This window comes from Triturus cristatus, chromosome 5_1, assembly GCF_964204655.1.
Source record: "Triturus cristatus chromosome 5_1, aTriCri1.1, whole genome shotgun sequence".
NCBI classification, from domain to species: domain Eukaryota; kingdom Metazoa; phylum Chordata; class Amphibia; order Caudata; family Salamandridae; genus Triturus; species Triturus cristatus.
Genome location: NC_140587.1, coordinates 917,065,370 through 917,079,705, shown reverse-complemented (window position 1 = coordinate 917,079,705; position 14,336 = coordinate 917,065,370). Strand labels below are relative to the sequence as shown.

At 47.4% G+C, this 14,336-nt stretch overlaps 1 protein-coding gene across 2 annotated transcripts in view; it reads left to right on the top strand.

Annotated features, from left to right (window-relative positions):
- Positions 1-295: 295 nt before the first annotated feature.
- The window catches only part of SLC66A2 (solute carrier family 66 member 2), a 389,162-nt gene continuing 375,121 nt past the window's right edge, over positions 296-14,336 (top strand). Inside the window, exon 1 of one of the 2 annotated variants that reach the window (XM_085605944.1) lies at positions 296-534. The gene's annotated coding sequence lies outside the window, so the exon portion shown is untranslated. The remainder of the gene's footprint in view (positions 535-14,336) is intronic. The other variant, XM_085605943.1, reaches the window with a different exon arrangement.

Here is a 14,336-nt window from a genome sequence, read left to right as displayed (position 1 = left end):
GCGGCCCTAAGCCACACCTCAGACCTTTTGGCCCCTGGGAGAATTTTTGTATCATAAAAACCATTGGCAAAACCAATAAGTCACAAAGCTGTGATTTATTGGCCTTGCCAATGCTTGTTTTTTTTTACGGCAAGGGGAGATTAAATGGTTTGACCAGATTCTAGGATGTTGAACCTGCGCTGGGACTAGACCACATCTCCATCAATCATCAACTCAATCTTATTACTCTTTCACAGTCTAACGCTTACGCCACCTAGTAAGAAATGAACAGATCGAACAGCAGCCAGGAGCAGGGGGGCAGAGGGGAGGGTCAGGAACCCAGAGAGGAGGAGCTGGTGGCAGAGGGAGGCGGGGCTAGAGAGCAAGAGTTGCAGAGCAGGAACAGGGCGCTGTGTGTGCAGATGCGAAGCGAAAGAGCCGGATCTGTTGAGGACGGTATCCCTTCCACTCAGCTCCCGTGCACACCCCCCTACATTCGCCTTCAGAGGCAGCACGCAGCCGGACCGGCCACCCCAGAGGCCCGGTTTGAAAGAGGTGAGAATACGAGCAGGAGGAAAGGGGGTGAGTCCTTCACTGCCAGGGAAAGGAGAACTGAGGGGCGCCCCGGGTGCTGTTGACTCTAGACAAAGCTGCTACTGCGATAATCCCCTTACACACCCGCCAGCAGCTGGCCAACCCCCCCTCGTCTGGGCACTGGTTGTAATGCCTGCGGCAGATGGAGCACTGAGGGTGCAGGCAGGCTGCAGCAGGACAGCACTGAACCAGCATTACAAACCAAGCTGAATGTGCGCTCAGCTCCCTCCTGCCTTTCACCGCTTCGCATTGTTGTTGTTTTCCACTTACATCCACCACGGCTGCCAAGCCTTCATTGGCACAGCCTCAGCTCCCGCGGTGCATTTATGCCGTTTGGCTGTCATGTGCTGTCTGTCATGTGCGTAGCGCGAGATACATTCTGTCTGTGCAGGACATGTAGCTGGTGCTGCCTGAGTGTGTCATCTCATGTAGGTCGTTTGTGCGCGTGTGTGTGATGTGGCAGAGGCGCTGTTGGCGAGGGTGCTTGTGTGGGATGTGGCTGGCTGTACGTGTGACGTGCAGCAGGTGCCTCTTGCCAGTGTTTCAGGCGTCGCATTTGTTAACTCTGTGGGTGCAGTTCGTGCTGACTGCTTAGTTGTGCCTGCTGCTAGGTGAGATGATGACCATGTACGCTGCACTGTGAGCTGTTCATATTGACACCGGCACGTCAACTGGTGTGACGTGTTCCACTCTGATGGGCTGAGCCAGGAAGTCAGATCACACCCTTTTCCATGGTGCTAACTTTGAATATACAGCGTGCAGTGCTCGCGCAGGCGTTGCGTGGGTTGGTTTCAGAGAATGACACGCTTGGATAACTTTGTTTAAAAGTTCTGAGGGCAGGGGACTGACGTTCTGTGGACGATTGAGCTGACCGGAACATAACCAATTCGAAATGCAAGGGGCTTATTTCTCAGCATTGGAATGTACTGGAGGGATGATAGTTTTGTGTTTGAACTGGGCAGGCTTCACCCGTTTGAATACATTATCAGGGTTTCTTGTGACTAAGGGGATGTTGAAGTGCAGATAGCAAGGTAGCTCTGTGCGTTAATGCTCTGTTAGCTGAGATTTCTGTGGAACTGGAAAATGAAAAAGATTGAATCTTTTCAGGGCCGAGTCAATCTATTAGCTTTTTGAGGACGAGAAAATCAGTGTTGTTGACTTGGGTGATTGAGTCTAAGCCTAAGGTAAGATGAATAAAGTGGAAACAGAATATCTAGGTAGGATGATCGCCATACGACAGGTCTGCAAGGACATTGCTTTCAGCCTTGAACTTTTCACTCGCAAACCAGTGCTTCCAGGGGCAGTGGCAGCTCCTCCATTAGGGCGGAGGAGCGTCGCCCCACTGCTGGGAGCGCAGCAAACATTAAAACTGAAATGGTAATTAAACAATGTTATCCTTCATCCTGACAGCCAAGCAGAGTCAAAGGGTGGAGAAGGGGCCAATTTACTGGTGACGGACAGCAGCAGGGAGGAGTGGTGGGCACGGTGGTCCTGCGACGGGCAGCTTGACATGTGTACTTTAGTTCTCTCCAACCTGATCTGTGTTGCAGAGCTGGGTGGAGAACAGGCACAGGCTCCCAGTCCCTGAGTGAGCACCAAACCAGTGTGCTCCAACCAATCCTGGCACCTCTCTTATGCTGGTTAATAGTATTACCAGCATGAGAGCAGCATCTGGCTTGGTTAGAAGAGTTCACTAGACTCTAGGAGCCTATGCTGGAGCCATGGACTGCCAGGACCGAAGCAGAGTACCAAGGCTTTTCATTTTTTGTGTTGTTTAAAGTACTGACTCACTGAAGAGAACTGTGGAAAACTCACAAAACCAGAGCTCCCAATCATGGCCCGTTATAAACACTGTTTAGAACAGACTACGATTGAGAGCTTTGGCTCTGAGTCCAAAGGCATTGCAGGTGTCTGGCAGTGCCTGTCACTGGGGCAAATATTTTCCCCTGTGCTTTCTCACCAATTTAATTTGACAGCAGCCACCACTGCCAGATGTGTCAAACTAATTAGTTTGATGGAAGCAAACAAGACTACAACACCAAGAATGCATTAGGTTGGCACATAAAAGCCCCAAACTGGAAACACTGTCCACAATGACATGGAGTGAGGTGGTCACCCTATATTTGGGAGGTGTCAGTTTTCAAGTGATCGTTCCCCAGAGTTTCATGTCCTGCTGAAATATATACCTTTTCTATAATGATGATATCTTGTTTCCTATAAAGCATTGTATAGCTTATATCTGTTCTTTCTAAATGCTCCAATTAGCTAGTATAATTGTGTACCCAATATATTGTACAGAGTTGGGTGACTCCAACAAATTAACAAGGAGAGAGCTGAGGTCATGGGTCATGCTCGGTTCTAAGAGCCAGTGCATGAGCTGAGCCTTGAAATGAGTTGGGAGCCAAATCATCCAACAAACATCATGTGATTTTCGATTCTGTACAGATGATTTTAGAGGGTGGGTGGCAGGAAGAAGCCACATTAAAACTTAGCTTGTTTTAGGCTAGAAGGTCCGAGAGTACTTGGAGGTGAGCCAAGCCCAGTTCAGTTTATTAATTTTTTTTTTTTTGTCAAACCGTTTTTATTGCAGGACCAAACGTATAATTCAACCATCAAGGCACATATTTGTAAAGCGGGTTTCCCGCCTTCCCTTTGACCAGTATGTAGTGCAACGTACACAGCCGTACTGCCCACATCCCTGAGGCCGGGCGGCATCACTCATTCGTATGGTACAGTAAAACGATACTAGAAAGGACGAACTGCCGGCGGGGAAACCCGCTGCCCGCTTTTGAATGTTGCACTCACGCGCCCCCAGGTATGTGTGGGCTGGTATCCTACTTCCATTAAGCCTAAACCTTGCCAGTCTATCCCCCCCCCCCCCCCCTCCCCAGTGCCCCCCCCCCATTGCGCCCAGTTAGGAACAATCCAAATTTGCAGTAGGCAGCAGGAGAAATTCAGTAACCCCTACTCGTGTGTGCTCGGCAGGGGGGCCGGTGACACCACTCCGTCTGTCGCGTCAGGGGTCTCGTCCTCCTCCCCGCTGATCAGGCTATCCCGCAGGGCCTGCACTAATAGTTCCCACTCCATTGCCGCCGCCTGTGCCCTGTCACTCGGTCTGCGGTGAGCCAGCTGGTACCTGAGTGTGCTCTCGCTAGCCGCCCAGTTCAGTTTATTAATAATGCAAATTGGCATCCATTATACCTTGGGGGGGGGTAAGAAACGGTAAGAGGAGGAAATTAATGGGACATATAATACGTTTCTATATTTGAACAAAGATGGAGAACCACTATCAGAACCCCCTTTTAGAGGGCCATTGGGCAAGCAGGAGCTACTAGGCTTGAACATCGGAGTTGTGACCTTTTACTTCCAGGACCCGACCTACTACAGTCTCTGAGCAACTGGACCAAATACCCCTTCAGCTCTTAACTGTTAGTTGTAGCACGGGTCGAGCAGTCCAGGGCTCCTCAGGGGAGGTATGTGCAAGGTATGCGAAGGCTCACAACTCAAAATACCCACAGTGTCCCCAATAACTTGATTGTCCAGTACTAATGTTAGTATAAAATAAATTATTATATATGCAAAATGCAACACATTAAACAAGTACACAGTCTCGTTTTAAGGCGAGCACACTTGCTCTGAACTGGACCATATTTCCCCTGCCAGTCCCTCCACCTCTCTCCTTCTCTACACTCAGATTCTGCAACCCCAGGTGGAACTCGGGAGGTGACCCCAGATAGGCCTAAACTATCATGCACATCAAAGTGTTTCTTTAGTTATAAAGTCAGCTCTCGGGTGGAACACTGGCACGTTAGCATAAGCCTCCACAAAGGGCATTCAGCCTTGTTTCATTCTTACTCAACTGCGGTCTCTAAAGTGCCAGGGAATCAGGGGCTTTTCTTCCACAGCGAGCAGTGTGCACTGCGTTCAGTGGGGGCACCGCTTATGAGACTGCCACTGACGGTGGCAGCCTCTTGGCGCAGCAGCGCCTTCTTCGGGTACCTCTGAGTTAATTGGATGATGCAGTAGCTTTTCGTAGAGTGACTTCTGGTCTTGTTTCTGAGTTTGGCAATGTTCCCAACAGTCCTGGTGGCCCTTTTCTGGAATCCGAGGTTCACAGACATGGGACACGGTCCCGTTCTGGATGGATCATCCAGGCAACGGCCCCTGCAGTCTTCAGTGGCCCCCTCCTTGCACAACAGGATGAAGGTGTGGCCACAGACAATGGTAACAGCCCACAGTCTCAATTTCACTGGACGGTGACCCACAGTCTCAATGGCGAGGGGGCCGGCCCCAGCAGTCTTTGGGTGGCCCCGTCCTGGCATATAGGGGTTCACAAACACAGGCCTCGGCCCCAAAGAGATCAGTGACACAGGGAGCCAGCTCCCAACTTCACAGCAATCCCAATGGGTGTTACCAACTTCCTCCAGAGAGCAGATATCTCTCTTGCAACACAGGTCCCAACTGGACCGGGCACCTCACACACTGCTCACCTGGATCCATTTACCAGTATCCCGACTAGGCCTACCTCTCTCCAGGCTTTCTCCTCTTCCTCGCATGATCCACTGGTCTTGGCAGACTGCCTTCTAAGCCCTCTTTTCCTCCTCACAGAGCCCCCTGGTCTTGGTAGAGGCAGGCAGACAGACTGCTGGTGCTCCAGGTACAGGACAAGTATTGTTGGCGATGGTGCCTCACCCATATGGGAGATTGGTAGACCTTGGCAGACCTTGGTCCCCAGTCCTGGTTCCAGCAGCAAGAAAGTCTTGTCAATCTTCGCTCTCCTTTTCAGATAGTGCTGTTCAACCAAGTATGGGGCATATGTTCGCACTTTTTATAGACAAAACTCAGACTTATATGTGCTTTGGTGTCTGGCCTTTGAAATTTGTGTTGGGGTGTTGGCTCCTTTGAATCGCCCTCTCCTCTCCATTGCCATTTGTCAAAGGGACAGTCTGCCACAGCAGAAGAAGCTCAAATTCTGATGTACCCCCAACCTTGTTCAAGGTAGTAACCTGGGATGACACCTGGCTATCAGCCGCCTCTGAAATATGACCCATAAAGTTTTAAAGTACTAAGCCATCATCTCTACCAGGATCCCTGATAGTGCCAACTGTATCACTCCCATCATCTCCCCGACCCTGAGCCCATGCCCCACAAACTCTTCCTGGAATCAAAGAGAACTTTGATGTGCATAGAGATTGTTCTGCTCTTCTTCCTTCAGCATGTGTCTCACTCCAGCCATCAGGAATTTCAGCAATATAGTTCTCTTGTCTGGTGGTTGCAGTCCACACGTCTCAAGTCTCTCCAGGATTTGAGGTTCCAAAATGGAACCTACAGGCCTCCAAGTTATGTACCCTTCACAGGCCCACTCATGCAACCCGGAACACGCACACAAGTATCACATGCCATACGGCGCTACGTGCACTTCATGAAGGCCAATGGTGAGTTAAGTACACTCCAAAAATCAAGGAGGGGGAGAATGGGCCGCTTGTCCTGTGTAACCAGGGTCTATTCGGTTGTGGATCTTTCTTAAAAAACCCTCCTACCTGTACACAGGCGTCAGGCGGTATATCTTGATTCTCCGCCTTTCAGTACAGTGACAGCATCATCATAGGGTTTGGTTAGTTATGCTGACCTCCACCCGGAGGTTAGACCGACTGGTGTTACAGTTGGGGCCAGAGATCAATAGATGAGTAGTTGGTGCGCTATGTGACGTGAATTAAAATTCCCTACACCGCCATATGAGGAGCTTTTATTAAAGAAATATGGGGGTGTGGAAAATTAAAAACAAGGTGGTGCATGCATAGATCCAGTTACTAATCTACCGCACTGTTAGCACGACAGATCAAGAAAGCACAAGTTGCTACCGAGCACGGACCGAAGCAGGTCGCGTGAGCTCACCGTGAACCAGAGGAAGCCCGGATTAGGGGACGTTAAGTTACAGGTACGTCAGACCTGACTTGACAATTCAAGAGTGGTAGGTTAACCACCTAGCAGCCGCTACAACCTGCCGCTACGCACTATTTGGTCCTGAAGAAAGCCTCAACATTCCAAGAGGCTGAAACATGTCGACCACCAACGACCACTAACAGTGCGGTATATTCGTAACCAAACCCTATGATGATGCTGTCACTGTACTGAAAGGCGGAGAATCAAGATATACCGCCTGACGCCTGTGTACAAGTATGAGGGCTTTTTAAGAAGGATCCACAACCGAATAGAGCCTGGGTACACATGACAAGCGGTCCATTCTACCCCCCTTGATTTTTGGATTAATAATTGGAAGCCGAATGGACAATTGCTTCTCTCAGGGGACATTTCCGTTCCAACAGTCACGATCTTCCTGGGGTGCCATGATGCACAGCAGAATATATGGACACTACAGTTTGGAGAGTGCTATATTCGTCTTTGTGAAAAAGACTGATCAGACAATCACATTAATCACAACAAAAGAATAACATCCAAATATTCTGTAATACTCTAATTCGGATTTCACTCTAAAAAAAAAAGCCCTTTAACTTTTTATATTTTCTGCTAATGACAGCTGCCTTCAATAATTTCCCACTCTGGCTAGGCTATGTCTCAGCCGGCCACACCGGGAGAGGCCGAGTGCCTCCCCGGTGTGCTGCAACGCCAGAGTTACTGCAGAGCTGGATTTGTGGTGACAGGTGATGGTTTGATCAAGTGTTTTAAAAATGTCTGGATTGTGTCCAAAAATAATTTTATTCAATGGCCAATCAGACACACTAAAAACAGAGTGTGGGAAACTGTGGCTGAATTATTGTTCAGCTAGTTCCTATGGGGTGGGGTCGACATGTTTCTGCCCAAGTGGTGTAATTTACCGGGCATTCATCAGGACCAATAAGACTAAACCTCGGCGGTATGGGCGCGCTAAGGCCCACCCTGACCTGAGGACGTGAAAGTGAAAAATAGTGAAAAGGTGCTATCAAAAATTGTAAGTGGTCGCTCTTATTGCAGAGAAACCTATGGGGTCCGGTTGCAGAGGGCAGCATGCAGGCTCCAAGTGGGTGCCTGGCGACGCCGGCGGTGTGCCATTTGCGCCACCACCCCCCTACCGAGACCCATGGTGTGAAAACTTCTTAAACCTAACAGGTGCAATCTGGTTTCTCTGCAATAAGAGCGACCACTTACAATTTACAAATCCAGCTCCGCAGTAACTCTGGCGTTGCAGCACACCGGGGAGGCCCTCGGCCTCTCACGGTGGGGCCCGGTGATGAAGCATGTCACCAACTAGGTTGATGAGTGAGGGCTTTCTTAGATAATCTAATGAGATTCTTCATGCTCGCTCTTTTTGTTTGAAACTACTCTCTTCTGCTGTTTATACGATTTAGACTGGGGGACCAAGAGTGTTCCTTTTGTTCCATACCTCACTCTCTTGTTGATACCAGATAGGCTATGTCTCAAACACACAAAAGGAGATGGGAGGAATGCTTGCAAATTATCTAAACCACTGACTGTTGCTTTGGGTAGGATCCCAACCCATCCTTTTTTGCCTGCTGTGCGACTCTCGACAGAGGCAGCTTTATGCAAATCAGTGCTGACCCTGCAGCTCTTGGGAACAGTCCATGCCAAACTGTTAGACGAGGCCCGCTCCAGAAGTGAACGCAAGCAATCCAGTTCTATTATTTTTCTGCCTCCCTGTCCAATGTACCTGTCTGGTAATATGAAAATTCCTCCTCAGATGTCATGTAAGAGTGGCAGAGGGCATATGGGTCCTGTATCTGCATTTCTCAACTTCTTGGGCTGGCTGCAGGTTTCCACATATTCAGGATCAGCTGCAGGACTGGCTAGCAGAACTTCAACAGTTAGTTCAGGATTGTGCACAGTCAAGAGAAACAGACAGCACTCGGATCCATTTTACGAAAGCAACGCAGCAGCAGGGTCCACGCAGCTCTGGCTCAGGGAAGGTGTTCAAAAAGCTGGGTAAGAGCTCCAACTTATGTTTCCATGTCCTGGCAGTTTGGGAGCTGCCAAAAATACAATTAACATATGTTACAATTTGAAAATCCAACTAAGTAGCTGTGGAAGATCTCTCTTCAGGGGGACTTTTGAGAATATGCATGCTATAAAACAACTACTAGCTCTGCATCAAGCTCTATTCCTAGTTGAGTCACAAAGGAAACAGCAGCCTTGATCTGCCACTTCAATTACGTACCCCACACCCCCTATCCATGCTTTACCACTTCATGAATTATTTCCCTGATCATTGTCGATGTCCACATGAGACTCTTTGCTAAATGGACCTCCACCTGAGTCTGTTCTCATGCTTGTCACATGACTTCCCCTGTGTATGTGTTAAGCATATTCTTTCTTTTTTCTAGTGACATCCCTATGTATCTGTTCTTCTCCCTGCGGAAAATCTGCTGAAGGGGTTCTGCCCAGTGTCGTTGTCCAGTGTCATTGGGCATGGTTGGTCTGTGATTGTTCACAAAGGCACCTCCTTGTGTGTCCTCTCTAGCTGAATCGGGGGTCCTCCTAGTTGATCTAAAATAGCACCCAACATGTCTATAAGCATGATTGTCTTCTGCCACCGCCCACTTGAGCACCCCACATATTCGATTGTATTTACGACAATTACGCTTAATTCTCATGCAAGGCAGAATTTTATTAGCCACCATTGTTACTCTTGCCCAAAGTTGTTCTAGTTCATTAGTCCTTTCTCTTGGGGCATATTCCAGGATCCCCACTCTTTCACCTAGTTCATTAACTTCCTTACAATTCTCCAGCAGAGCTTTATTGAGTTCTGTTCTTAGGGAGCACATTTTGTGTCTTTGCAATCATTTTCCATGTAATCTGTATTAATAACATCAGTGGGGTTTGGAAGCACACCTGGCTGTTTCTATGTTGTGCTCTGCATAGATCGTGGACGGGCTCTAGTTGTTTGTGTTTGGGTGCAGCTTGCAGGAGCATTTACTTGACCGAGGGTTCCTACCTTCCTCTCCCTCCAGTCATGATAGATGAGAGCCAATTCACCCCGCTGAGTAATGCCCACTTCTCACTCTCAGTACATTTGTACCTCTCACAACACCCCTCAAACTCACTAGACATTTATAATCCTCAACACACTGCTACTATTGAGTTTCCACCTGTATTAGTTTTGCTGCATTTGGAGTGCAGTGGAAATGTCCCATTGGCTCGTGCCACTCACCCCAGTCCTGCTTGATCCAGTCTCTTGGGATAGGCCTTAGCAATGCTTCATGCCTGTTTCAGCACTGCCCTGGTAGTAGAAGGCTTCTATGTCTTTTGACTATGATGACCATGGTCTCCAAAGAACACCTCTTCAGACTTGCATCTGCTCTGTATTTATGCCCACTTCTGTGGCTGTTTGTCTGTCTAGTTCTACAGTCTTGTATTTCCTTGTGTTATCAGCCTCACCTTTTTTACACTGAACCCTTTCTTTCAGTAGGTTTGGATTCGTAATTGTCTGGTATTTTATTCAGAATATTATGGATGTGTCCAGTGTGCTAGGGCTATTGATAGCTGTGGGTTGAGACAAGAGACTTGTATGATTCCAGCTGCCTCTGGATACACATGGGTCACCCGGCCCCAGCTTTTTAGGGTTCTTCTGCCCAACATTCTCTGCTGTTGCTGGAAGAATATGTTATGTTTTTCAGCAATGTGTAGCAGTGAGTAGGCGAGCAGTCCCTTTCTGATTTATTGCTCAGATGGGGGACTCTCATTCCTGTTTGCAGTGTTCCCTGGCGTGCCACTGGCTCACCGCGACCACTGACTCTTTTTGTCCGAGTCTGGCCAGTCGCAGCTGCTCTCAGTGGACATTGTCTGCTTTCCTCACCAGTAGTATCCTTCCTTATGGTGCTCAGATCTCACCCTGGCATTGGTGCAGGTGGTTCATGCACGCCAGCGCAGGAAGGCACCTTCTTTCTTAGGCAATTGAAAGTGATTTCTTCACTGAGCCTCACTTCATCTCTTCACTTGTAGGATCGCAAGAAGTTCAGATACCATGCAAGCGAGCCATGGGACAGTACCATTGAACTTAATGCCTTTCTATTTACTTTCCTGTTTGGGTGGGATAGAACACATAGGAGATATGTCCTAGCCCACCGTAGACCTGTCCACACCTGCAATAGTTCCATGAGCCTTTATGTTTAGGTTTCAGGACTGAAAAATGCTTTTTGCAGTCTGAGCCTTATCACTCTAGTCACTTGGATACACTCTGTATTATACAGCTTACTGAAGCAAATTCAAGCTATAGTCTGTAACCAGTCCGGAACTGTTGCTGAAAACCCAGAAAGTTAACCCTTTTAAGGCACTTCTTGATTATGTCACCTTCAATGGGTCAGAAGAAAGGATCATTTTTAGGTCTCGCCTACGCAGCGCGCATGCGCTGCACAGGAGAGACCTTTAGTCATCGGCACAGCTTTGAGGCCAAAATCGTGCACGCGTTCCATTGCCTTCAATGGCAACGAGTGCACGTGTGGTGATTCACTTGCGGAAGCGAGCGGTTGGCGCCATTTGTTATCAATTATCGCGGCACCAGCTGCTCGCTCCCGAAAGTAAATCGTGCAGGCCCCCTCCTCTCTCCCCCCTGCTGCCGCGTGAGCTTGTGCTTGTTATACCTTTAGTTGTTTCCTCTTCCCTTCATTAATTATCTTGTTTCCTTTCACGGACCGTGGAAAATGAAGCTTTTGATGTCAGTGTCCGACGCAAGTTTGCGCCGCTGACTACTTAAGCAAGAGAAAACTTTCCGATCTTCGTTACTGTTTAATTCATACATGACAGCGTTTTTCATGAGTTCACATTTAAAGCACGCCAAGTCGAGTAATTCTCCGTGTGCAAGTCTTAATTGTGCTTGGATGGTGGATAGCAGTTAATTGACTAGGCGTGCAAGATTTTTTTGCACCGCATCCATAGCAAATACTTTATTTTTGCCTTACGCACAACGCTTAGAGGACCATAACTCTACCCTAACAAAAATATTGTAGTAATATGTCTATCCGAACTTCAGCGACCACTACCCATAGGCCTTGCTTGGCCATAAAATTCAGCTCTCCTTCTAACTCCCTGAGTATGACTCAAGCAGAGCAGGATTACCACGTGGAATTCTGCTCTGTCTCATTATAGGTAAGCCTTGTTCCTGCAGCTGGTGTTGGAACTCCGGACACAATTTAACCTGGCGGTAATTCAGCAAGGTAAAATCGCACGGCTGGTCACCTGATTTTTTTGTTGTTGTCATGAATGCTCCTCTCACAGCCTGTCATTTGGGTGTCGAGATATCAGTTTTGGCGCCATACGATTGGGTTTCCTCCATCCCACAGCCCCTTTCTCAGGGCATCACAGGAATTAGTTTGTTTCTAACCCCATTAATCCTTTTCAAAGGGCTCCTTGTGTAATCAGTTATGACTGTTCTTGATGTAGCTCAGTCTCGGTGCCTGTCATGAAGTCAGTTGTCAACATCTAAGAACGCTCAGGAGAGCTTCCAACCCTTACTCACCCCTCTGTCTGGGCATCTGGTGTGACTTTATCCAAAGAGAAAGGTTCCTTTCCCCCACGGGTAATGTGCACTCCAGGTCAAAAGAGTTCCTCAATAAAGCACTGCGTGAGTTCACTCACTAAATCACAACTCCTCTTAAGCACCTGCTCACTTTCTGTCACCATTGCCTTTTCCCATTCAGGGCCTTCTTGTGGACTCCGCCTCCTTGTGCCTATTTGTGTTGTAGCTATTATTGTGCCAATTAAGGTCCGGTCGATGGCTCTCCTACCTTTCACTCTGGTTTCTCTCCAGCTAGAGTCCCAAGGTAGCAGAAGAAACGTGCTTCTCATTCAAAACGTATTTCAGAAGTTGGAGAAGGTGATGTCAGACCAAGGTTTGGTTAACACCGAACAAAGCACAGTGCTACTCCATATGATCCTCAAAGTGCGGGCAAATATACGTAGGTTGGCACAGGTGTAGCTCAAATGGGGTGATGTAGTGGATGTATAGTTTTTTTAATGTCCAGGAATTTGTTGCTAGAATCTTGAAGGTCAAATTCTGGACTAGACAGTCAATAATATTGATTTGATCTTGAAAGAAAATTACAATCAAGCTTTCTTAAATTGCTTCCAATGAATTGTTGTTTAATAACAATTGTTAATGTTTAGTTTTGTAATAAAATTAGTTTATTAAAATTGTTGGTTGGTAAAATAAAAAAATGTATTGGGAGATAATTTGCAAGGGGGGCCCCCTAAATTTCGATTACCTGGGGGCCTCCATAGAGTTTAATCCAGCTCTGGTAGGATGTACAGTACGTATGGGCTATGCGGAAATGAGGTTGCACACTGCAGCTTAAAAGGGTAGGTAGATAAAGGGTTGCACAATATAATTTTCAAAGCAATCAGAAGCATGGAAAGATGGAGCTCTACTGCCTTTTAGACTGGGAATAACCTGAAAGCTCGCACTAGGTTCCTTCATCTTTTCCTATTGTAGGTACTCTGTCTGGTGCATTGGTGCTCAATGTATGCATAATCTCAAGCTCTGTTTAACTCCAGGGCTAGGGCAGTTTGCATCCTCTTCATCAGTTGTACATGGAACATCCTAAGAAAAAAGTGAGATGGAAGGCCCACGGTTAGGGCATTGCATGTGCCTGAGTAGGTGGCAGCAGAGAGAGTAGCAAGTTAGACGTGGGCATCATCTGATGCACTTTGAGAGCTTGTGCTACTGGCTCTCCACTGACTCACCCAGGACTCAAGAACTTACGAATGGAACTTACCAATGATTATTTTTTAGACCTTTTCTATTGAGCTCATTGTACTCCGTAACATCCTACAAATGGACATACACAATGCTGGTTTTTAGGTCTCATCTATCAGAAAGCATAAGCTATCTGGTTTCAAAAGATCTATTGTGGGCTTACCATGAACTTAAAGGGATTTACAGCCCGCCCATTACTTACCACTGGTCGGCTTGATTGTCACTCTCAGTTGCTTGTTTCTTATTTGATTTCCTTGCCCCATTGTGTTCATCTTGTATTTGTCCCTCCTCTGGAGTATAGCCTCTTTTATATCTCTTTGATTATCAGGCAATTTTTCTTTCACTTAAGCACTCAATGAAAGTAAATGTGTTTTCCAGATCTCCTTGTGTGCTCCCCTAAATGTTCACCTCCTTGCTCTATGTAGTTTACACACATGTGCTGCTCACTTGTGTACTTTATCCCTGCCTCAGTCGCCCTGTGTTGCTCTCTCCCTTTTGTGCTTCTCCACCCACATTCCTCTCTCCTTCATTTGATTCTGTCTGCTCCCTTTGTTACTCTCACTCACTTGTACTTCTGCACTCACCCCCAAGTTTTTCTCTCTATTGCTGTCTCCCTCAAGTGCTGTTTTTCCCCTGTCCCTGCCACCCCCTCACTCCCACCTGCTCCTCTATTGCCCACTCCCAGCCACACGGTCTTAATATTATGTTTTTAGGTCTCACCTAGGCAGTGATTGCGCTGTCTCTTCGAGACATACTGTATTAAGGATATGTGAATAAAGCTCCGCCCACTTTCCGCCCATCTTTTTGATTAACTCTTATCCCTGTCCTTTGTAAATGGTGGCTTTTTATTGGGCAATAGGCTTAGTAGTCCCTCCTTAGTAACCGCCTTGTCTCTTCTTGTAACCTCCCATGAGGACAACCCCTGTTACATGTGTTGTTACTCCCTAGATCTTAATTACAGCCTCAAGGGACTATTTTCTTAAAAGACTTCTGGCAGGACACACACTAGGTCCTAAGCTAGGCTTGCAGTGCTTACTTCACTCTCAAGAACATCTCACAT